Raw genomic sequence first — 23,616 nt, 5'->3', positions numbered from 1 at the left:
CCAGGAAGTTCGGCAGGATGAAAAGCTCACTTCAATTCTTCGCAATTATTTTTACACGAGATATTCCCTGCTGGCTGTCTGGAATTAGCCCATCAACATTTTTAATTCGAATATAATTTTATTATTATTCTTTTCATTACAAAGTTCATTACAAATCCTCAATTCCAATCAGTTCTCAAGTACTAGCTTTTACTGAAAAATCGGTGGATCCTTATACTTTTTTAAATACGTAAAATCTTTATGAATTTCGCATTTAGCGAAGGCAATCAAGAGATCCGCTAGCATCTCGAGACGAGTACGTTTCGAGCACTGTCTCGAGCACTCGTTGAGTCTATATTTTCTCTAAATAAAACGATTCGTAGAGTTGAAAATTTTATTACGTTTCGGCTAATTTTATGGATTTATGCAATACTTGAATTGAGACCATGGACGCGTTTCGATATGAGGAATATCTCAAAAGTTTTTCGTCATTTGCAGACACAAAAATTGAAGAACTCCATAATTTTACGACCTTTGTTTCCGTCTCTCGAAAGATTCAGAATAAAATATATTTTGATATCCCACATTTCCATTTCTCTGTTTTAACGACATGGAAATAGAACGACTCGAGCCTGTCGACGTTTCGCTAGATTACCGAGAAACTACGCAGCCCGCAATGAATCATCAATGTTTTCCTGAAAAAATAAATGAAATGGAAGAAAACTAAAAATACCCCATAGAAAAAAAATCTGTACAGCTTGAAGAAAGAGTTCAGCTCCAGGAGCCAGACAAGTCAAGGAAATAAATCGTACCAAGATCAGGATTGATGGAAAGTCCGGATAAAATTTCATGAAGTAATTTTTCATAAAACTGAAGTGGAATCATGTCGAGGGAAATCAATTTGCAAATCGTTGGATAAAAATTTCAGCAACTCTCATAGTCATAGTGAACTGGTTTCGTTTTTTCAATTCTATAATTTTTTATCACTTTAAGTAGACATTTTTGTTCATTTTTGTTCAAACTTAGATGTCAGCGAAACTTGGTCCTGGTGATATGATAGTTTCTTTGGAGATCGACCATTTAGTTTATTAATCGAAAGACCAGAGCAAAGAGGAACAAGAGACTATTACACTAGGATTGATCAATGTTACTCGACCTTAAAATTGATGAGTTCTTTTCTAAAGACATTCCAACGTCAAATCGAGCAATGACAATTGCCAACGTACGAGCTTCCAATTCAGTAGGAAAAAGAACAATCATTTTCTTTACAACTAAAATTCATCTTGTTAAAACATCTTTGAACATGAAAATCCTCAATTATACGAATCTTCATTGAATATTTGTGCCATTATTCAGGTCACTGCAGATCCAGAACTTGCAGCTATGCACAAAACCAGAAAGCGTAAGCTTAGAAAAGAAACTTTATACAAGATACGAGTAAAGAAATAACTTATTCAATCTCGTAGTCGCAGCTGAGAGCTGTTCAGCAAATTATTAATGGAAATTATATTGCATTGTATATCTGTATACGGCGTCAATTTAATATGGGAGAGAGAAGGAGAAACAGCGAGAGAGAGAGAGAGAGAGAGATCGTTGGACATTCTTTTATAACTCGTGTGTTTGGAATCGTTCATGCGAGCATAACTAGTCGGTTCATTCACATATGTTAACGCCCGAGAGGTATGAAAGCTCCGTTACGCTCTCGTTATGCCTAGGTGAAAGCATTTTTGCACCTGTGTTTAAAGCACCCGAATAGCGCTTTCGCGCAGCTCAATATGTGTTGAAATGAGGCGCCCGAGGTTTATCAAAGCCTTGAGCTTTTGTTCAGTGTTCAAACGATCACAGAACGTAAAAACCACGAGTCAATCTCGTTCCAGAATAATCGTGTACACTAACGTACCTCCACCGGGAGCATCACTTCGGAGATAAATAATTGGCAGTTTCTACAAGGGACCGAAGTTTAAGGGGTCTACTGTATTTAGAATTTTCAAAAAATGGACTTTTTTTATTGCATTTTTTGAAAATGTGCACATTTAAAAGTATCGTACTAAAATTTGATAAAGATCTGAGCAGTCCACGTGTACTTTTGAGCGACGTTTATTTGGCTGTCTGAACGCGCCAATACGCACAAAATTTCACTACAGATTCTTTATGACTGTAGCTATAGCGCACATCATATATGAATTTTGAAATTTTGGTCGGAGCTATTTTTTTTTGCAAAAAACGATGAAAAAAACGTGCTTTTTCATAGTTTTTGGAAAAATAGCCGGCATTTTGTGATTTTTGAAAAAATCAAGAATCGTATGATACGCGCTTTAGCCATTTACTTATTGAATCTAAAACTATTTTTTTCTTTGATCCATTCCAAAGATTTTATCAACAGCGCACACCCATTTTTTGGACTTGCCTTCTCCCCCATTTTTCTGTACGAAAACTGAGTAAAATAAATATAAAAAAGAAAATTTGTGTATTTTAAGAGTGTATTTTTTAGGCATATCCATATTCATAATTTCTACCGGTCGAAAAAATTTCTAAAAACAGACTTTCTTTTGGCCGTCTAATTGGGGTAGACCCCTTAAAAGCTTTTACAGACTTATAGAGACAGCAGCGTTTTGGCGACGATCATCCAAGTAGCAAAAGTCATAAAACCCTCGGCGTATTCAGACACGATTTATACGCGCCCTTTTCGTCCTTCAAATATGGTTATTTCGTTTTTCGCAATAATCCAATGATTCCTGAAATTTCGATTGAAAATTTTTGTCTCGGAGCGAATATGTGAACGTTGAGTTTGTCAAATCTACTCGCTTTTGTTCACCCGCTGTAAAAAGCGGACCTTCGGTACATTTATTCACCGAATCTTTTTACGGCTCTTCTCGCATGCTCTCGGGGGTATGGTTGGTGGAATGGAGAACGAGCGAGTGTCCATATCAAAAGGAGTCGACTTCTCTTTCTCTCTCTCAGCATTCGTCTCTCTCGCTCGTTCGCCCTTTTTCAAAACGTTGGCGTTATGCCAAACGTAAAATATATTAACACACAAATAATTTTAGATCCGGCAGCATCGATGGTGTATACAGTTAGAGAGGAAGCCGATGCTCGGGCTCCGGTTCGTTCGAGGCAAAATCGTATAACGTAAGGTTTATGGGCTGGGGCTTTCATACCGTAATCTAGTGGTTCCTCTCCGATCGCGGGGGTACATTGTTATACGCACATGGAAAATCACACACATCGAAAGCGGTTCATCGATCAATGATGCTGCCAACCCTTCGAATAGCATTTTGTCCTTAATATATCTATATGCGCAGCTTTTCGATAATAAATAAATTCGCAGTCGGAGTGAATCAATCGTTGGAGCTTTTGCATTACTCGAAAAAATTTTACGGTAATTATCTAAAGATATTTCAACAACTACAGAAATCTTGAGAATTCCGAAGAACAAGTGACGTGTTAACGTATTGGTCGAAAGGATAATTAAGGACTGATGTGTGCCTCGCAATAGTTGTGATCGAGGTCAGGGAGCGTCGATGGTCGTCGCTGGCGGCTCGTAACATGCTAGAAATCCCCGTGGATTCTTTCGAACGGTTCTTGGTCTCTCGTTCTTCTTTCCATTGTTCCAAACGTCTATGCTCTATCTCACCACCATTTCCCCCCTTTATTTCATCGCATTGTCTTTCGACCGCTCTGACAGTAATCAGAAATAGCTTTGTTGTTAGACTCCATCTTCCCTGTGACTCCCGTCGACGGACACAACCAAAAGCGCTGTCTACATTTCAATTGGTGCATCACAAAAATGAAAAAAAATCAGATGTAACAATACGAGAATCCTGCTGGTTGATAAACACGGACCATTCGTGATTGAGTAGTCGATCGATACGCGTCGAGATGAAGAAAGCCCTTCCCTGCTTCACTCGATCCCGGTACTTTTCTTCCTTCACGTCCCACTGACATTTCTAACCAAAAACTATGGCGGATCATCGATTTTTAAAAAACAAAAAGAACAAACTGGGGGCCTGACAACTTTGATGAAGTAACAAAAAAGTTAGAAAATGGAGAAAATATCAAGGATTTTCCAGGGATTTTTTTCTCCGAAGATAATTTTTTTCTGAAATGCTTTTCGTACGCGGACGACAAACAATTTTAATGATTCGTGTATCAGAATTTACTCACATTGGAAATCCTGACCTGCGATATGCAGATTTCATAAAATGGAATAGACGTGAGGCGACAAAGAGTAAAGGTGAGAGTGACCAAAAATATGAGGAATATCTCGTGGGATTCAACTTTGATACTCTACCGCGTTATGGCCTTGGTTTCCCGATAGATCTAGTGACATTCAGAGCATGGAGAATCCGGGTAAATTTAATTATGAACAAAAACAACTTCTTCTGATCGTCCTCAGCGTACATATGTATATAAACTGAACGAATATTTCTCTCGGAGTAGATGCTTCACGTCCGATTTGATTATCCGGGCATTAAATAGAATTATACTTTGAACTATGCTACCACAGGAAATTAATTTTAATTTGTTGCTTTGATTGCTTCCTGAGCAGTAATTGCTCTCGAATAAAAAGCAAAGTTTTAAGCTCAAAGGTAACCACGTTTATTTCGATATTAATCACCTCCATGAAATTATTTTCTGCGTAATTAATATCCTTCATTTTCAGATGTGTGTCGAGCCTTACCATTATCTTGTGTCAAAAGAAAGCGACCCTTGGGACTAAAAATTCTACTTTGAAGTTTCTCGTAATTTACTCCACTCGCTCCAGAACGAAGTAGTAAAGTCAGGTCACTGAATATCATAACGAGAAAAAAAACGGCGCGTAAATGGGTAGGAGTCGATGGCAGTGGCGCTTGAAAAGGAAGAAAATCGAAAAAGGTGGCTTTACTATTTTTTATTGGCTTTTGCTTTTTCTTTCATTACTCTGCTCCTCAATGTTTCACGCGTACTTCCTCCGTGGAAATACACCTTTTTGCCAGGTCTGATGAATTGAAATGAGTTGATGATGACTTTTTCGTTTCTAACGTATGCTAAAAACATAATGCTAGTAAAAAGCTATCCTTTCACTACGTTTTTTCCCCATGCGGAGAATTCAAGCAGCGAATTCTCGTGAGACACGAACGTTTTTTCAGACATGTTACCCATCCACTTAATATTGCATAGCTTTTAACTTTTGCAGAAAAAAACTTTCGAGCATTTCATTCGTTTATGGCTGTAGAGCTACAGACTCGTTCGGTTTTTTGTCGATAATACTTTTCCCGTAAAATCGGAGGTTCAAGTTGGCCAATACTAAAGAAAATAGAAAAAAAACACAACCAACGTTTTTCTCGATCATTTTTCGGACTAAATTCCGATAATGTGATGTCCATTATTTGGCAACTTGCGAAATCTTTGTTGCAATCAGAAGCCATTGAATGATCGATCATAGCAAACTCGGGTTCGCAAGATTGATTAGCTCTCAACGATCTAACAGAAAAAAGGGAACAATATACGTCGATTTATCTTCAAGTTGGAAGCTGGAACGGTGCCGGAATGAAAAAAGTAACCGAAAAACCCACGGCGAATGGTACAAGAATCCACGGTGGAAAAAACAACTCTCTTATAATTAAGGACTCGTTGATGCTTGAGAAAAACGATGGATTTAATTAATGGTTGAGCCGCAAGGTACTTGCATGAGCGGAAAATGCCGATGAGATTGAAGGAAAGCCTAAGCTGGGTCAGGCCCTTTTTTCAATCCAACTTGATGAACTGGAGTGCCTCGTCCCAAATCGCTGAGCGGCCGATTAATTGGGATTCGAGGTTCTCGCCTGTTAAGGCGTAAATAGATATTTCCAAAATATCTGTAGTTCCTTGAAGGCTCTAATGCCATTTTTATGAGTAATAAAAGAAGACTCTGCGCTGCCACTGGAAGTTTATTTTTTCCAAAAATGAAAAAATCTCATCCCGCGCCTTCATAGGAAGGTTGCGAAGCTTCTTAGCTCTAAGAGTATTATCAGATTATCATCAGAAAAGTCCGCAATAAAGGAACCATATTACTGCTTTGAAACTTTTCAAAGAAAATATAGAGATGAAGAAAATGACATTGAATGAGGAAAAGCAGGCTATTTCCAAGTCCGCTGCCTCGCGTCTCATTCCTGCTTCGTTCTCACCGCCTCGCCTGTGTCTCTCGTTTTATCTGACGGTAAAACGAATGAAACAAGCCTAGTTGAAAATGATTTTTGCCTATGGCGAACAAACCGAGAATTCAAGAAGAAATTAAGTAATGTGAAAAGAAACTGCGATAGAGGCCAGATGGGTCATCGACGGTGGGACATAGAAAGAGGGAAAAGAAGACGAGCAGAAGAGCCAGAAAAAAAAATCTCATTCCGATGTTGACGAAACTGGGAAATCCACGAGAAGCTCAACTGGCTTTTTAATGAAAGCTTAAGTCAGCGTAGTCACAATCTTACGAGGGGTGAGCCCGAGAGGAAGTCACAGCGACCGGAAAAGTCGAATAGTTTCCGCGTCGCGTGGTGCCACGACACTCCATGCAATTTTCGTATCTAACTAAGCGCTGTTTTACGGCGAATGTATAAGTGCTCTCGTCGAATTATGAATGACTTGTTTCAATTACAGCTGAGAAGACATCTGCGGTTGAAGCAGTGTCTTTCGTCTCCCAAAATTAACGCCCCGAATAAGTTGAGCTTATAATATGCAGTTTAATTGGCCGTTTTTATGATTTATCGTATTTCGCGCACTCTATGATACGATACCACTAGAAATTGAATTTCATCGCCGTTTTATTATAATTTGAAGACTGCATGAGAGTAAAATTACAATCATCTCCGACTCTATAATCGATTAAGGAAGATCATGAGTTACATGTGATTCAAAAAAGCAACTGAACTTTCTTGCTCTTTTCATGATCACAGAAACAATTAAAATTTATTCTCGCAATTATTAAAATTATGTGTAAATTATTCGTTGAGATTGATCAAATTTTTAATGTACTCATAGCAGTTGAAATACTTTCGTAGTAAAATCGTCAAGCAAAATGGGACAACAACCATTTTCTATTTATATGCGTATGCACATCTATATTTTAAACCAGTTGACTCATGGTGTTGTCAAACCTTCCACCGTTTATGTCGTTATTACTCGTTAACCTCAAATAAGTTTTTTCTTTGTCCGTTTCAAGTAATTTTCACCGGTAACAAGACTTTCTCAAGACATCATTAATATCTAAAAACATTATATTTTCTTATTCTCGTTTTTGGCTCTTTAAAGTTGGGAGGATCCGGTTTCATGAGATCCAAATCGTCGCAGAGGAAATCTGCCTGTCATAAAAGCCTGTGAATAATCCTTAAGGAAGGTGGCTACCGACGATACAATGTTGCCCTGCTAAACCATGTTAAATACATTAAAAATTTCAAAATGATAAGAATTTAATAAAATTTGGTGAACATATTCTTTAGGGCCAAATTTGACAATACAAATTTTTTAAGATTTTTCTTCTGTACAGTTATCGAGTAATTGATCACTAAAGTTCAAGTGTATAAGCATAGCGTTTCCATATATATAGGTATACATTCCGGGCATAAGAAATCTGCTTTAATCCGTAATTACTCGATAACTAAGCAGAAGAAAATTTTGAAAAAAATTGTGTCTTCGCACTTGATGTTGAAGAACATTATCACCAAATTTGATCAATTTCTTATCATTTTGACGAGTGTAGCCACCCTCCTTAAATAATGTGATTTTCGTTAATTGTTTTCTCGACAACTAGACGGTAGATCCTGTAATAATTCCAGGAATTCCAAAATTCAACTCTTAAAGTTCGAATTTTCGATTTTCATTAAATTCGCGTGAACTTCCTTAAAGAATGTGAAGGAAAACTTAGAGTTTTTGGCTTTTCACAAACGCACAAAAACTTGCAGTTGAACAAAATTGATGTAATAGAGAAATTTCAGTTTCAACGACTTTGATGATGCTTTTTTCCAAGCACTGCTCGTCTTCTAATTCACATAAGTATGATTAGAAGGCGTTTATCCCCATTTGCAGAAATAGCAGGAACAACCGCCTTCACCGGTGTCATAATGACCCTGCTTAAGAGGTTCTCTCTCCACATCGCAGCTGCTGCATGAGTTTTGTTCTCTCTGTGACCCTTATTCGACTTCCAGCTACTCCTCGTCGTTTCCGTACGTGAACGACTGAACAGTGGTTTCGAGAAAAGGGCCACCGACCTTCGTTCAAGTAACAATCTAAGGTTTGTTCTGCGGACTTTGATCATTTTATATCGCCTCCGACATCAACGGTATTGGAGCTTTTTTTACTTGTTTTCATTGAAAGTAAATTTGTGCAAAATAACGTCCGACAGTTCGTGGTAACCAAAATTTTCGGCTCACTCAAACCCTAACGAGCCGCTCGACTGAATTCGTTCTTTGGTAATTTATCGATCCAATTGAAAATGCTTCATCATTTAAATTGAAAGGATTCATTCTGTTTCGGAAATTCGTCGGAAAGGTGGAAACGCTTTTAGAGTTGGTCGTTTCATGGATGGTTTCTGGTTAGCATAATTTCATCGATATCCCGAGCACCATTGATTCCCGCAAGCGCTTCATAAGATCCATTTCAACAGAGAACGGTCTCGAAACTAAATTCAGAATTGGCATAAGTCATCAGTGGCGATCATTCCTATCCAAAGGCTAATTAATGATAACGTGAACTCAATTGTCAGTCTGAACAGACATGCCGTACTTTATTATTATAGCAGTGGTTTCTACGGATTTGCATCGTCTTATTCTCTCCCTCGCTTCAGCGACTGGACCGATTAAGTTGGATGAAGAGACATTTTGTGCTATTTGACGTGAACCCTCATCCAGTGGCCCGTCTGCGATGTAAAAACAAGCTTTAACAAGGCTTCAGGTTTGCACCAATTAAACAAGAGGCAAGCGCGTTCCTCTTGGATACCCGTCTCTATACAACTGACGCAGCGAATATCCTTGCGCTAAAGTGTCCTCAGGTATGTAGATACGTGATTCGTGAACTGGCACTCACGAGCAAATTTGTGCGAACTGCACATATAGGAAAGCCTCAGTACAGAATCATATGCTTATATTACGAAACTTAAGGTAACACCGTGACGCTCTGACAGTTAATTAACGGGGGATGATGAATGACTGCAGTAGCCCCAGAGGTCCAACGGACCGGGAGGGAATCTTGCAGCTTATAAAAGAGAAAGTCTTGGTCTACTATAAAGAGTTATGTTAATTAGTAATGAATAATGGAACTACAAGTAACGATAGAATGAGTAGGAGTTGACTTATGCCTCAAGTGGAAAAAGCCGATATCTGACGAAATCGTCAGTCATGATCGACAGCGTTTTCCGAAGTTAGTTTAAAAGGTATTTTTTTCACGAACGCGAATATTCTACAAATAACTTATTTTAAATAAAGTAAAAGTGCATGCGAATAGATTGGCGAAATTTCGGGTCAGGTTATCGAACATTTAATGAAGAATTAAATAAATAATAAAATAATTCTAAATTCTTTATACAAACTGTCTCACAGATTGAAATAAATGTAAGGAATCCATATGCGAAAGGAATACCTTAATCGACAACTTGATAGCACTACAAAATTCTGATCATTGTAGCGATTGATTTGCGTCAAATTTCAACACTGCTTTTCGATTTACGATAAAATCCTTGGCTGATAGAAATGTGAGAAGCATTGACATTCGTCAAAAAACAGAATACGCATTCTCAAAATGAGTCAAACGAATAATTCTCTCACTGACTGCGGTTATTAAAAAATAGAAAAAATTTTACACTATCTTTCTCATGGGAATTCTCGTTAAACCAATCGTTCGAATTCAATAAAACGAAAATCCAATTGAATCAAATCGAATTGAAAAAGCATTATGATATCTGTCCGAAATAATCTTTGGATAAATTTATTTCCATTGCTATTCATCTAAGTTAATGGATTCATATGGCAAAGAAATTAATATTAATATCCCAAAGTCTTTTGACCGTATGGAACAAAGAAAAACAGTAGCACAGTGAACGTTGATTCCGGGATTTCGCTAATTCGCTCGACGAGAAAAAACGTCGGCGTGAAAGAACCGGTTGAAAAGTGAAAAATTCCATGAAAACTGATATTCACTCTATCAGGATGAATATATTGAATTATTAATAAATGTCAATGTTTTTACTTCCCGAAGGATTTTATAAGCGAAAAGGATTTTACGTTACGATCCTTCCGAGTCACAATTCTCTACTTTCGTTCACGTTTATATTTGTACGTAGACCAGAAATTTTCTGCTTGCAGAGTAAACTCGTTAATATTTAACGACATTTTAATGGCGTACGATGGCATAAAAGCAACGAGTATGTTTAAATCTGCGATGTTGACGAGACCAAAGATTCTGTTCGCTATGAACCAGCATTATAATCTCAATTTCTCGTCTATTTGCTTACGCATGCGACAACCATTGCCTCAGACATCAAGGTAATTCCTCTCCCAAGATTGTAGATACTAATCTGTAGGTGATAGAATTTTCTTCATCATATTTCATGAGAAACTGACAGACTCGGGATATTTGATGACGATTTTATTCAAAGCGTTTACATTCAGGGGGCGGACTGCTGCTGCAAAAACGGAAAATATGTTTTTCGTCGTTTCCCTACCGAAGCCTTCACAAGCCCTTTTTTGTATTTTATCGTGCGTGTGGTGCGAATTGAGAAAAAAGCAGCTTTTACTTGTCATCCAACATCACAACGTCTCCGGTGCCGTTATCAATCATTCTTGGCTGCTTTCCATGAGAGAAAAAAGGTGTACAACGTCGGAAAAATGTTGACTGGCGCGTCAGGAAGTATTTCGTTGATTCGGAGTCCACAAATTCGTGATCACTCAATATTTTCTGGATGTAGAGAAAAGTTAATTTTCCTGGCTGATACGTGGTTTGAAATTCATGCCAACTTCGTATAGACTCCAACTTAATTGAATGTAAATTCCTGCACGACGAAAAACTGGCAGAGGAATAAACTGACTGAAAATCGATGGCTTTAGCCATTTTTTCTGGATTCTCAAATATGCAGATAGGAAAACGTGAACGAGTCTCTGACATCGAGAAACCCAACCTGTTCTCACATGTTCGTACAGAAACGAAGTTTTCCAAGCATCGCAGTATATTTTCACTCGGCGAACTGACAAATCGTTGCAGCTCCGGAAACCCTCGGAATGGGTCACGTGCACGCGTTTGCGGTTTCGAGTCGACTTTGTAATACTGTGTGCTATACGAAATGCAGCGACGAATGGAGATGAGGAGAAAGGTGGAAACTTTTACCATAACCATTCCTCATACCACCCGACGTGCCCTAAAAACTCACTGCGGGCTTGTTTATCTATTTTTACTGAGTAAGAAGCATGCCTTATGGTGTGTCATTATTATGGACTATGTAAAAGTTGTTTTACGAGCTCGTGTCGAGCCGAACAGGCTTCCGAGGTTTTAATCGAACCAGAAAAATGATCTTCAACTGGGTTCTGACGATTCATATCGATGAAACTAGCCATTTTAAGGCAGCTTGTTCACCGCCACCATCGTGTGATTTACGTTCAAACGATGGGATTGCCAGAACCCGCATTAATCCTGAACGCGTCTCATGGATTTGGACGGAAACGAGACGAATCTTCAATTGCAAAAGTTATTTCGAGATTCGAAAATTTTGAAATTTTTCGAAAATCACAAAAGTCGAAAAAGAAAAATTTCGAAGGTAGTAGACCATGAAAAAATTTCGAGATTCGAAAATTTTTTAATTTTTTGACAGTCGCAAAAATCCAAAATATGACCTCCCACGATGGGTTCGAAACATGTTTCATGCGATTCTGAGTCGAATGAGACAAAAGTGTGATGACCGAAAAAAAAAAAAAAATTTCAAAGGCAATAGACCATGAAAAAATTCCGAGGTTCAAAAATTTTCGAAAATATGCAAAAATCGAAAAAATTACCTCCCACGGTGGGTTCGAAACATGTTTCATGCGATTCCGAGTCGAATGAGACAAAAGTGTGATGACCGAAAAAAAAAAAATTGAAAGCAGTAGACTATGAAAAAATTCCAAGATTCCAAAATTTTGAAATTTTTCGAAAATTACAAAAAATCGAAAAAATGATCTCCCACGATGGGTTCGAAATATGTTTCATGCGATTCTGAGTCGAATGAGACAAAAGTGTGATGTTATTCGATTCGTGCGTAGTGACAACCCTTTCGTACGAGTAAAGTTTAGTTATTCTGTGCACAGCTTCCAGTGCTTTGGATAGAAGACATTGTAGCATGCCACTTGACAGATATCACTGAATGATTAGAGGAACTATTGAAAGCTTTAGAGTTAGTAGATTAGCTAATAGATTAAGAAAGGTCCTAGCTTGAGCTAGTAGATTGCGAAGTGGGACTGACGATAGTATTTCATTTTGACCGCAATACTGAAACAAAATTTTGCTTCGATTCCATAATGGAAATAATCAGTAAAAAAGAGATTTCTCTGAATTCGACAAGAAAGGAAATTTTAAGGGTCAAGCAACGGACGAATATTGCTGGATGGTTTCTACAAGCAAAAGGTGCCTGTGTTGCTCTGTTTGGTAAAACGATTTTTGCGTATTTTTATTATCTTCGATTAAGCCTTTTCCCGCATGTTTACGATTTTGAATCGTCATGCGCGCAAGTTGTTTTTATTGTGAACGTCCTTTACTCCTTTCGTACTAGACGATTTCCGAATGTAACAAAATATTTTAAACTCTGCTATTTAGTGCGACTGCTAAATTTATAAATCAAAGATTTATAAATGTGACGAAAAGAAGTGAAAGTTTTTTCCGCTACTCGGGCTTTCTGAACATTCGATCTAAACTTTCCTGGTTTCTATTTTTCGACTTCTTTCACAGTATCTCTTTTTCTTTTCCCATTTCACACTAGTCCGCCTGTAAATAACGTCTGTGTGACTGTTAAATTCACGACTAGTGCATGATACCACGTGGATGTAACGAAATATAAGCTCCCACAAGTCGGGAAACCACAATTTCCGGTACATAGATTCTGTCCGCATATCTCCAAGGTTTCGCCCTTTCCGGAAGAGCGAAGATCCGCCAGTGCGTTAGTGATCCCGACGATATTTTAAATTTCATGGGATGTAAACACAAACATATATTCCAACACGTGGTCAAACTTCCTTAAAATTCATTGAAAACTTAATAACTCAAATTTGTTAGTTGAATATTTGTTAAACAGATAACTTAGTTCATTAACCGAAATACTCCATTTCCGAAGATTCGTCACGTGTTTCATTTTTTTATTGACTTAAGATTCCATTTTCATCGAACTTAACCAGTTCCATATAATTTCGAAAAAATCTAAAAATGTTCGCTGACTATAGAAAGAAAATTTTGCAGTTGAAAAGCCAAACAGCAAAAAGAAAAATTTCACCATCAAAACAGGGTATTAAACCTTTTTGAAAATTGTTTTAAATTAATCCTGAGATCGTAATGAACCGGTAGAATTTTTGTTTTTATTTTACAATACCGAAAAGTGTCTTAAAAACCCTTTTTTATATATGATTTTAGAATCGTGAAAATAATGAGTTATAATATACATCATTGATGTCTTGTGCCTAAATGCAATAATACAAGTGTAAAAACGCCCCAAAAATTGTGAATTCATTGCCACCATCGACGTATTTATCATTGGTTGATTTGTACCTTCCGCATTAACAAAACCCTCTTCCATGATGCGATTTTAATAAAATAAATGACAAAAGTCCACAGACGTGATAATAACTTGTAAAATTTCAAAATAACGCAGAGAGCGCATGATAAAAATCTAGATTGTTTACTGTCGGAGTGACGTCACGTTGGAATCCAATATGGTGGATGGCGTTTTAGACATTTGAAAAACAGATGAAAGAAAACGATTTTCAAAATTGAGTTATAAAATTGACATTGCATTTTTATGAACAAATATTGACCTTTCTCCTTCACTTTTTACGAAATCTATCAAAAAAGGCCAAAAACAGTTCAATCCTAAAACCTTCCCAAGCCAGTCTCCAAACCACGCTTTAAGGCCCAACGCCTCTCATAGCTGTTGAACTTCAGTACATCCCAACCAAAAAACTGTTCGATCAATACTTTCATTAACTTCTGAGAATACACGTACACGCCGAATCGTATACCGAAGTAACTAGAAATACTAAATATTTCAAACACTCCACGTGTTACGTCTTTCCAAGAGACAGACATAAAGCTCTCGTCAGCTTATTACGAATCGTCTCGACAATTTTGCGTGGTTTTACACCCGCGTACCGAAGGTGCCACTGGGCACACGTACACTGCGCAAGCACACTTAGGAGCCTTTCTCATAAATAGCAACTATCACGTTATGCCCGTCTCCACTGGCTGTTAGTACGTGCGTGGAACGAGTACAAAACGAGAGCATGCCCCTGGGTTAGTAAAATACTCTATAGGGTGCACTGCATGTGTTTTATTGAGACGTACATCGATGTCACACAGCGTCGGGACATGCGGCTCTACCTACGAAGGCACTAAAAGTGCACACAACATTGAAAATGAGCGGCAACAAGCAGCAGTTTTATGTGTACGTTGCGAGGGTACGTAGCGCGGCGCCTGAGTAGTTGTGCGATGGTGCACAACGTCAATGCACATTGTTGACGTTGACGATTATATTCACAGTATTTATCGAGCCCTAAAAAATGTCCTGCTTAGTGCAGGTTGCTTGAAAAACAATGTTCGACGGATTATTTACCGCATGGGGCGTCGATTAAAAAAACAATGTGGAAAAACACAATCTGCAGCGACTTGTCGGATGAGTGATCGACACAGAGTATCTCGAAGTTTCTCTGCAGACAACTGTCAACTAGTTGATGGCGCGAACGCGGGGCAGTCTTTGGCTAACTTCCCGACGATTGCTACCTGGAAATTAATGGTGAAATATAAGCTGGAATTTCATCTCCAGCAATGGGTCTTACGGTCAGTGGCTCCAGGGGATTGCAAGTTGAAAAGCCTCGAGCGAGAGACCAGTGCTCGAATAGCTAACGATTACTTAACCGTGCTTCGACCCTCGCACTGCTCGCTCGGCGAGTAGATTCGTTTTTCATTTTTTTTTAGTTTCCCATGCAGTGGAAATATGACTGAAGTTTTAAAGTGCTCCCTTCGCCTGCAAATGCGACACGATGCATGACGAGGACGACTGTCAGCACACTCGCGACACTCTCGACGTGGGGCTGAAGTGAAGGTACGGACTCGTGAAAACCGAAAAAGAAAAGGATGCAAAAAATCAGCTAACTCGGAATTTCTGACTGAATTTCGATGCGAAATTTTGATAACGTTATCGGTGTATTTACTCATTAAAGAGCTTCGCGACCGTCAATAAATCATTCAATAAACAGATGCTCTCTCGCTTTGCCAAAATGATAATGCAATCACTCGCGGGAAATCTGCAAACTTGGTACGTTACATCGCGTTGCTCTTTACGTATATTGTATTGCACAGATAAGGAAAAGTCTATGCCAAGTAACACAGGTTTATGGAGTGTTTATGGACGAAGGTACAGAAGAAGAAAGAGGGAGGCTGGGGATAGAGAGCGAGAACCAATATATGAGACTTTGCCTACCGCTTCGTACAATCACGCCTGTTTTACATAATGGATAATACCAACAAACTCACAGGAAACGTTATATTCCAGTGTAGAAACGAAGTTGCCGGAAGCGCAGGACGAACCCACTGTGCGCTTCGGTACAGAATGGGAAATCAGACGATTTATTTATAGTGTGTTTTATGGGAATGAAAATTCATCGAATTAACGGAAAGATCACTATTTCTAAAAACTGTGTTGTCGGCACTGAATTAAAAAGGGTTTGAATACGACGATTCATCGCGTCAGTTTTGATGCTGCTGTGAAAACGGGACATGAAAGAGAAAACGTATTCGAAATGTGCTATCTTCACATTGTAAAAAGCAATGATAAAAATACAACTCTTTCTTCAAAAATAATTGAAAGTGAAAAAAAAGTAGATATCGAAGTCGTTTAAATAAAAAAATATTGTAATTCGTTTGAAATTGAATTTGAAAATAAAGAATTTCGAATTTATTATATCCGATCCTATACTGCTGTCGAACGAAGGCAGAATAACAACCGTCCTCTGTACGGCTCTACTCAAAAACAACGCTTTTCCAAACAGCTCCACTCTCAAATTTGCTGAATCAATACAACACAATATGCCTCCACTTTTGTCATTCTGTGTTATCCGCCTAGACATGTTAAAGAGTAGAGACGTTATTCATGCACGAAATGAAAATCTTTAAAGTGGACATGTTATCGAGTAGATTTATAAGAGTCGAGTCATGTTGCAGCAAGTCGACAATTCTATACTTTCAGTAAATGTATTCAACAACAGTTCTCCTCTAAATACATATTTTAAGAGCGCAGTTGTTATCGAGTTGCGATGAGAATAGTTATAATTAGCTGCTAGTTAACAACCCTATCGTTAGCTCGATAACAACTCCGCTCCTTAATAACTGTGGATCTACGTAGAAAACGTCTACCCCCCTTAACATATCTGTTCCGGTGCGATATTTAATCCCCAATATCTCCATCCATGATGATTTCAGAAGATATCTCATCATGAGTAGAGATGTTGAAGATTATGGATTATTCATGAGTAAACGTAGAGCTGTTATGAATTACGGAGTAAAGATTTTAGGAGCAGAGTTGTTTTCGAGTGGAGACGTAAAGAGGATGGTTGTTATACTACCTAAAAAAGTGAGAAGCGGGGAACAAAGACTGAACGCTGATTGAACATTTCGTTGATTCGAACAAGGAAAGCATTTATTTGTTCATCCCATTAGCATTCGTGTATATTTGGAAATAGGAAGAGCTAAATATGCATGCAAATAGGTAAGAATTCTTCGGTATTTGTACGCCGAGATGGTAAATATTTAGATACGTTGTTGCCTCGTGTATGCTAAAATCGCGCAGATGTTTCGGATTCCGGGGTTTACCACTGGAAAATGCTGCTGCCATATACAGAGACTCGGAAAACCAAAGGGGATGGGATGCTTGGATAAAAAAGGAAGATCGTAAGTGGCTCTTCACCCTTCAAGGACGCCCTACATTATCGAAGCCTAATGACGACCCCTGTCGTTTCCTTTAAAGTGTTTACTCTGAAACTTGCTATATCTACTGGTTATGTGTGCCTGGAAAAATGTTTTTTTCTTTTTATTTCCGTAAATATCCATCGTTCCTACTGTCAATCGCAGAGGGTGAGGTCGAAATTATTGACTCAGAAGAGGAAAATAATGGCAGCTTCGAAATTGCATAAACTCTCATTATAACGATTTCGGTTCACCTTTGAGCTGTGGTCACGTGACAAAATATCTCAGTCAAAATATCCTGAGAGACAATATCCTCTATAATTTTGTTCAATGACTATTTGTATTTTATTGTTTTTATTCATTTATGCCAAGCAGGCAGGCAGAACACACACAAATCCAAAAAAATATCCAAACACACGTGCATTCAACAAACAAACAAAAATACACACACATTCAAACATGGTTCCAACATAGTTTCGTTGATAACGGTAATAATAATTTCCTCTTACAAGTGTAGGATATTTTATACGAGGATATTTTGATCCAAGAATATTTTGTCCAAGGATATTTTTCCTCGTGATATTTTGCCACGAGATACTTTGTCTCAGGCTTTTTTGACCGTACGCCTCGAGCTGTAGTTGCTTCAAGGAAATGTGATATCGCCCGAGTTTATAGCACGATTATTTCTTGCGATAGAAGAATTTTTTCATATATTTACAGATGGGAAAATGATCTCGAGGAGTAACAGGCATCAGGGGTTTTCACATTCGCTTATAAAATTGTCTGCCCCTCGTCATGGACCCAAGGACTCGTACTTGCGATCCATCCCCGGGGGTTGAAATTGTTCAGTGCACGATCTTTTGCGCGTACGCCTTCGCGGTAGCAACGTTATTTCACTCGTCCCCGAGCTTCGCGGATCGTCGCCATTTTTGTCGTATACCCAGGCACAAACATCCCTTGGGAAGCAGAGCCAAGAAAGTTGCAAGGAAACAGGGAGTGAAAAATGCGAAAAGTGTGTACATCGAATATATTTTCATTGTCGGTACAAATGGACACGGAGAAAAAGATGTGTTAATATCTTTCCTCTTTTATGCTTTTACCCCCTTTTTTTCTCGAATGCCGTTGAGCCTTTGAAGAATGTGCTTGCCACGAAGATTTTCCGCGCTTCAGCCACAATGAAATTGTTATTACACCCGATGAAAAATTCTACTTCGGCGAATACATATTCTCACTTCATTTGAAATTGATTCCGTGACAATGAGTATTAATTTCTGTGATTGATGTTCTTGAGATTTCTTAAGAAACGAAAAACACGTATTATGCTCGAGTGGATATCCCTTGAAAAAATATCTTTATTTACTCTCTTTCGACCTGCGTAACGCATATCGCATATGTAACAATGGAAACTAATGGTTTCCTTATCCAACTGGACTCCATGGAATCGACCAACGTTCTTCATTCCTTTCTAGCCTCATTCAGGAAATCACAAAGACAGAGATGATAAAGGAAGTAAAATGTTTTCCGAAATACGATCTAGCAGCGAGGGTCGAAGACAAAGCTTACAATAAAACGACGTATGAAGAGAGGCAGCAAGTATGCCAATCCGTCTCGCACAGTCGAGTCTCATTCACGCATCATTTTAGCCTCTCGTAAAACCCCGCGTTTCTTTTCCATCATATAGAAAGAAATATCTCGCTTTCAAGCATAAAAGGGCAATTTCCTTACCCCGTGGTCCAGTGTAACATTCTCTCTTCACTTCTGTCCAAGGATCTTTTGTTACTTTTCATGGTTTTACGAGTTTGTCTCGATTCAACGAGATGATTGCCTTTCGCTTTGAATCCGCTATAAACCGTGCGGCTATTCGCAGTGCGAATGACTCCGGAGTGATAAGACCACCGGCTGCGGAGCATCTATAATATTCTCATGCATTTTTTTTCTCACTGCGATTGCATAAGGCCTTTAATAATTACATTTTATCATGTGCGATAAAGAAACGCTACCATATCGTTACCGAAGAAAAATCGAAGGTCGGGCCACGGCCGAAGAATATTCGCGAATATTTTTCATACCCGGAGAAAACGATATCGAGTACCCTACGCCATCTTGATCCTCTGGTGCTGCAACGGGCTTCTGAGCTCGACGAAAACGTAGTCATTTCTCATCCGAATTGGGTCAAAATCTCTTGTTTTTGCTCCATGTCAGCAAGAATAGAGGACCAAACGTCGCAGAATCTCGTTATAAATCGAATTTAAGGAGGGATCCTGCTTTAAGGAGTCGAAACAATCGATTGTTTCCGAAATGCTTTTCGGTGGACGGAAATAACTCATGGTGTATAACAAACTTTTCGGTATAGTTTCAAGGATATTTCAAGAGTACAAAAACATTTTTTTCATGTGAGAAATACTCATTTGTACCATGGTTTATGTGCAAAGTCTGACGGTCGAAGTTTCTCAGCTGCGTACAATGTGGAGATCGTAATTATTGTCTGCAACAAAAATTCCAATTTTCTTTTTCCATTTTTATGTATTTCGCTTCCATAGGATCCTATAAAAACCCGAAAAATTGTGAAATTCTATATTTTAAGCGAGTTTGAAAGAAAAAGCTTCTAGAGAAGAAGAATATCACTTCAGCGTGTGCCGCAAAAATAGAATTTTGCAATTTTTTCGAGTTTTTATAGGTTCATATGGAAGAAAAATATATGAGAATGGAAAAAAAATTTGGGATTTTCTTTCAGACAATTACGATCTCCACATTGTGCACATCTGAGAAACTTCGTCAATCAGACTCGGCGCATGAAGCATGCACAAATTAGTATTTCTCAAAATGAAAAAATGTTTTTGTACTTTTTAAATATCCCTGAAACTCTGAAAAGTTTGCTACGTCAAGTTATTTCCGTCTACCTTAACAACATTCCCGAAAACAATCGATATTTTGACCTTCTAAAGCACGACTCCCTTAATAATCTCACTCGAACGATTCATAAACGTCCCAATAATAACTTTGTAAAGAAAAGGCGTTTCGGTATTTCGCGATTTATTTGAAAACATTTTCCCCCGATGTAAAAAAACAAAGACATGAAAAAAGTTCCACTCGAGTTGCGAAGCGATACAAAACCCCCCTTAAGATTGGGCGGAAGATCACGTCGCCCCGTCACAACTCTCCGAAGCGTTATCTTATCTCTACTGATCCAGAGCGCTTCCATAAAGACTTTTCGGCTATGTGTACGAAATGTATAGCAATTACACATACAGGTACGATCCGTATGCGATCCGTACATACGGCGAGTATACATCGAGAACGCACAAGGGCCTGCGGCAAGTTTGCCGCGTGCCACACTACAGAACTTGCAAAGATGGAGGAACGAAGGGAGCCAAAGAGGGAGAAAGAGAGAGAGAAGCGCATCGATCGAGTTTTCGCCTTAGGGCGTGTGTGCGGAAGGCACCGCGTTTCTCTCCTCTGTACATCTCGACCCTCGTATAAATGTCGACTAGTGACAATCAGAAAGGCTTGACTCGCATAATTTCACATTTTATACCGTGTGGCTTACGTCCTCGCATTTGATAGCGCACAATGAGTATACATGTGTATGGATGTATGCACGAGCTGCTATTTTATATACACACGTACATACTTGTAACCTCGTAGAATCTAAAGTAGGAGCATACGCGAAGAGAAGTAGTGTCAGAGGATCGGGCAAGAAAGAGCGAAAAGCCAGCACAGAATCGTGAACATATTTCAGGGCACACATACGCGTTAAGAGAAAGAGAAAAATGGTGTGTGAGAGAGAAATACGAAGGCGACGTTATATCTTTACTCTGGAAACTGCACAATTCGTGTTTTTCGATGCGTGTAAGAGAAATTATTAAGGGTGAGCTCGTAAATCCTGTTAACAAATCACGTAAATTATCGGTTCCGCTCACCCCGTTCCGCCAGACCGAGTGAGCTTGTATACCCCTCCATCGATTTGTACATTAAGCTTTTCTTGATGCTGTTCATCTCAGCATTTTGTGTGGAATACTTGGAAGTTGTGATCCTGTTCCAGGGAGTTTTCAAGTGCTCGTGAATATGGAGGGAGCCCCCTTTTTTTGTTTTGCATTCCTTCCTCCATTTTCTAATCCCTCCTATCAATTGCTATGATTAAATTTATTTTTTTTTACAATTGACTCCCCCTGCATGAAGATTCTTCGCTTCTAGGTTCCCTCTCGATCCCTCGCCTCAGATCCCCAGTCGATCTCCTCTGCATCGCATTAGATGCGTGACGTATGAGCGGAAAGAGACTGCGGAAAACTCGTTTTATTGCTGATATTTAGGGTAGCTTTCCGCACTGGTGCTACGTCACGCTTTGCTGCAGATGCAATCGCGAGCTACAGCTATACATATAGACAGAAATAATACTCACGCGTAACTGCTCGCGTAGGGACTCATTTATATTTCAAGAATGTCATGCACACAGGATCCATTACTTTTGGGCGAAACTACAGCACCCGGGGTCAATCCGGAGCGGTAGAATCGTAGTTTGTCCGGTCACCACCGGCCAGATATACCGATGTTTTTTTTCGTCTCATTTGTATCTACGCGAAACCTCAAATTCGCTAGTGTTTTGATTTTAACGCTTTAAATATATTTTGCGAAATTTTTTTCACTCCGATACTCCTGAGACCATTTCATCTTACTTTTTCTAGGATTAATATTCAACGGGGAAAGCAGCTCTCCAATAAAATTCGAACGCAGTGTGTCGATGTTCTGGAGTAGTTATTCCACTCGTTACTCCATTTTTATTTCACTACTCGTGCTATCCTCCGCTCGAATTTTACACACTGGTCAAGTCGAATTAATCCCCGTAACAAGGACCGAGCGGATTCTGCAGGAATTTTCGACCATATCATAATACCTGGTGACCACGGGAGTAAATCCTTCTTTACGAGTATCCACCCTGCTCGAGGAGTGGCTCAAGCTCGAGCCAAACCCAAAGAGCAATGCAACAGCGACTCGGTACAGGGTGTTTTAATCGGGTCCACGAAGATGCTGCCCTGCAACATCTACCCGCTCAATTCCGATGGGCAAACCCAAGTTTAAAGTGCTCGCGGTTTTCAAGGGTGTTAATAAACCTGACACAAGCGTGGTCACTGAAAACGAGGAATATCTGGATTGTGATATGCACAGCGGCAGTCGAGAATCGAAGAAAGTATGTTTGATAGAGAGTCACTTTCATTTGTAAGTATTTGCCTGAAAGAGAATCATTAAAAACAGCAATTCGAAATGACTGAGCATGCATGTCGTTACATTTCGTGTAAGAGGTCAAAGCATCATTCACATTTGAGGCCGTTCGTGACTGCTGTTTGAAGAGCAATTTTCTGCAAACGTCATCTCACGCCAATTTGCACTCGAACACTTCCCTTAGAATCTTAAATTTTCTGTTTCCAAGAGTCCTTGAAAAAAATTCGAATCAATCCTTTTTCTTTAACGACCATGCGTCATTCGAATTAGGTTACAGCTCAAATGAAAATTTGTATGGATCGTGACCCTTGGAAATTCTCCATCCTCGCTGTTCCTTTGTGCCAGTAAAGGAGAAATTTTCTCCGATATTTTCGTCAAAGAACTACCGGAAGCGCCACTACATTGCTGTCAATCGTTGGTGGACTACGACGATGGGAATTCATCGTAAAAAAAATCATCTTTATGACAAGAAAAGATTTTTTTTTCAATAATTAACTACAAACTGGCTCAGTCACAGGTTGAATCGAATGCACATATTTTGAATAAAACTGTAACAAGTTTGATATTGAAAGGAATAACTTGCTAAAATTTCCGTAAATTACATCTTAAGGTGGTTCCTCCACGAGACAGTTAAATTAGGAAATTATTTAATTTTGGCATACGTATTGTTCAACATATGAACAATACCTCTATAATAATAATTTTAACAAGTTCCACTATCCCGCTAGTACTAAAATTAGGAAGTTTATAAAAAACGAGGAGGAGCTAGAGCAGGATATCACAAATATTGTGAAAAAAATTCAAGGTGATTGACCATCTAGTTTCACAGATATAGTCTCGAGAAGTACGAAGGTTTAGGTTGCATACGATATATTTTGCAAGCGAACAAGCGAATGTCGTTTGTATAGGCAACCTTTTCTGTGTGTTGAAGCGTAACCCGGATAATTCCGTCAAAAAATTTACTCGCGATGTCAGATCAAAAATACTTTTGGAATAAATTTTACGAAAGCAAATGATATTTGTACTATATCTGCTGGCACCGAGTACGTATATAGGCTCTTTATCAAACCTTTTAATATGCAGACGGTACATAACCTTTGGTTGGGGCTGTTGCAGGGGATCGACCTTAAAGAAACATCAAAAAATCACATTTGCTTAGCTCAGCAGAGCATTTCATTGTGAAAGCTCTGGAAGCATTTGAATTTTTTTTTGCCACTCATCTTTGAGTGCCCTTTTTTATCTTTGTTTCAACCGCACAATAAAACTCACCGATTTCTACTGTATAAG

The 23,616-nt window shown here is 38.8% G+C and overlaps 1 protein-coding gene across 7 annotated transcripts in view; it reads right to left on the bottom strand.

Moving 5' to 3' along the window:
* Positions 1-23,616, bottom strand: part of nAChRalpha4 (nicotinic acetylcholine receptor alpha4) — a 154,245-nt gene that overhangs the window by 124,518 nt on the left and 6,111 nt on the right. The window lies entirely within an intron of this gene.

This window comes from Venturia canescens, chromosome 1 (assembly GCF_019457755.1).
Source record: "Venturia canescens isolate UGA chromosome 1, ASM1945775v1, whole genome shotgun sequence".
Classification (NCBI taxonomy): domain Eukaryota; kingdom Metazoa; phylum Arthropoda; class Insecta; order Hymenoptera; family Ichneumonidae; genus Venturia; species Venturia canescens.
Note: the sequence above shows the minus strand (reverse complement) of the source record. Positions and strands in the feature narration are given on the sequence as shown.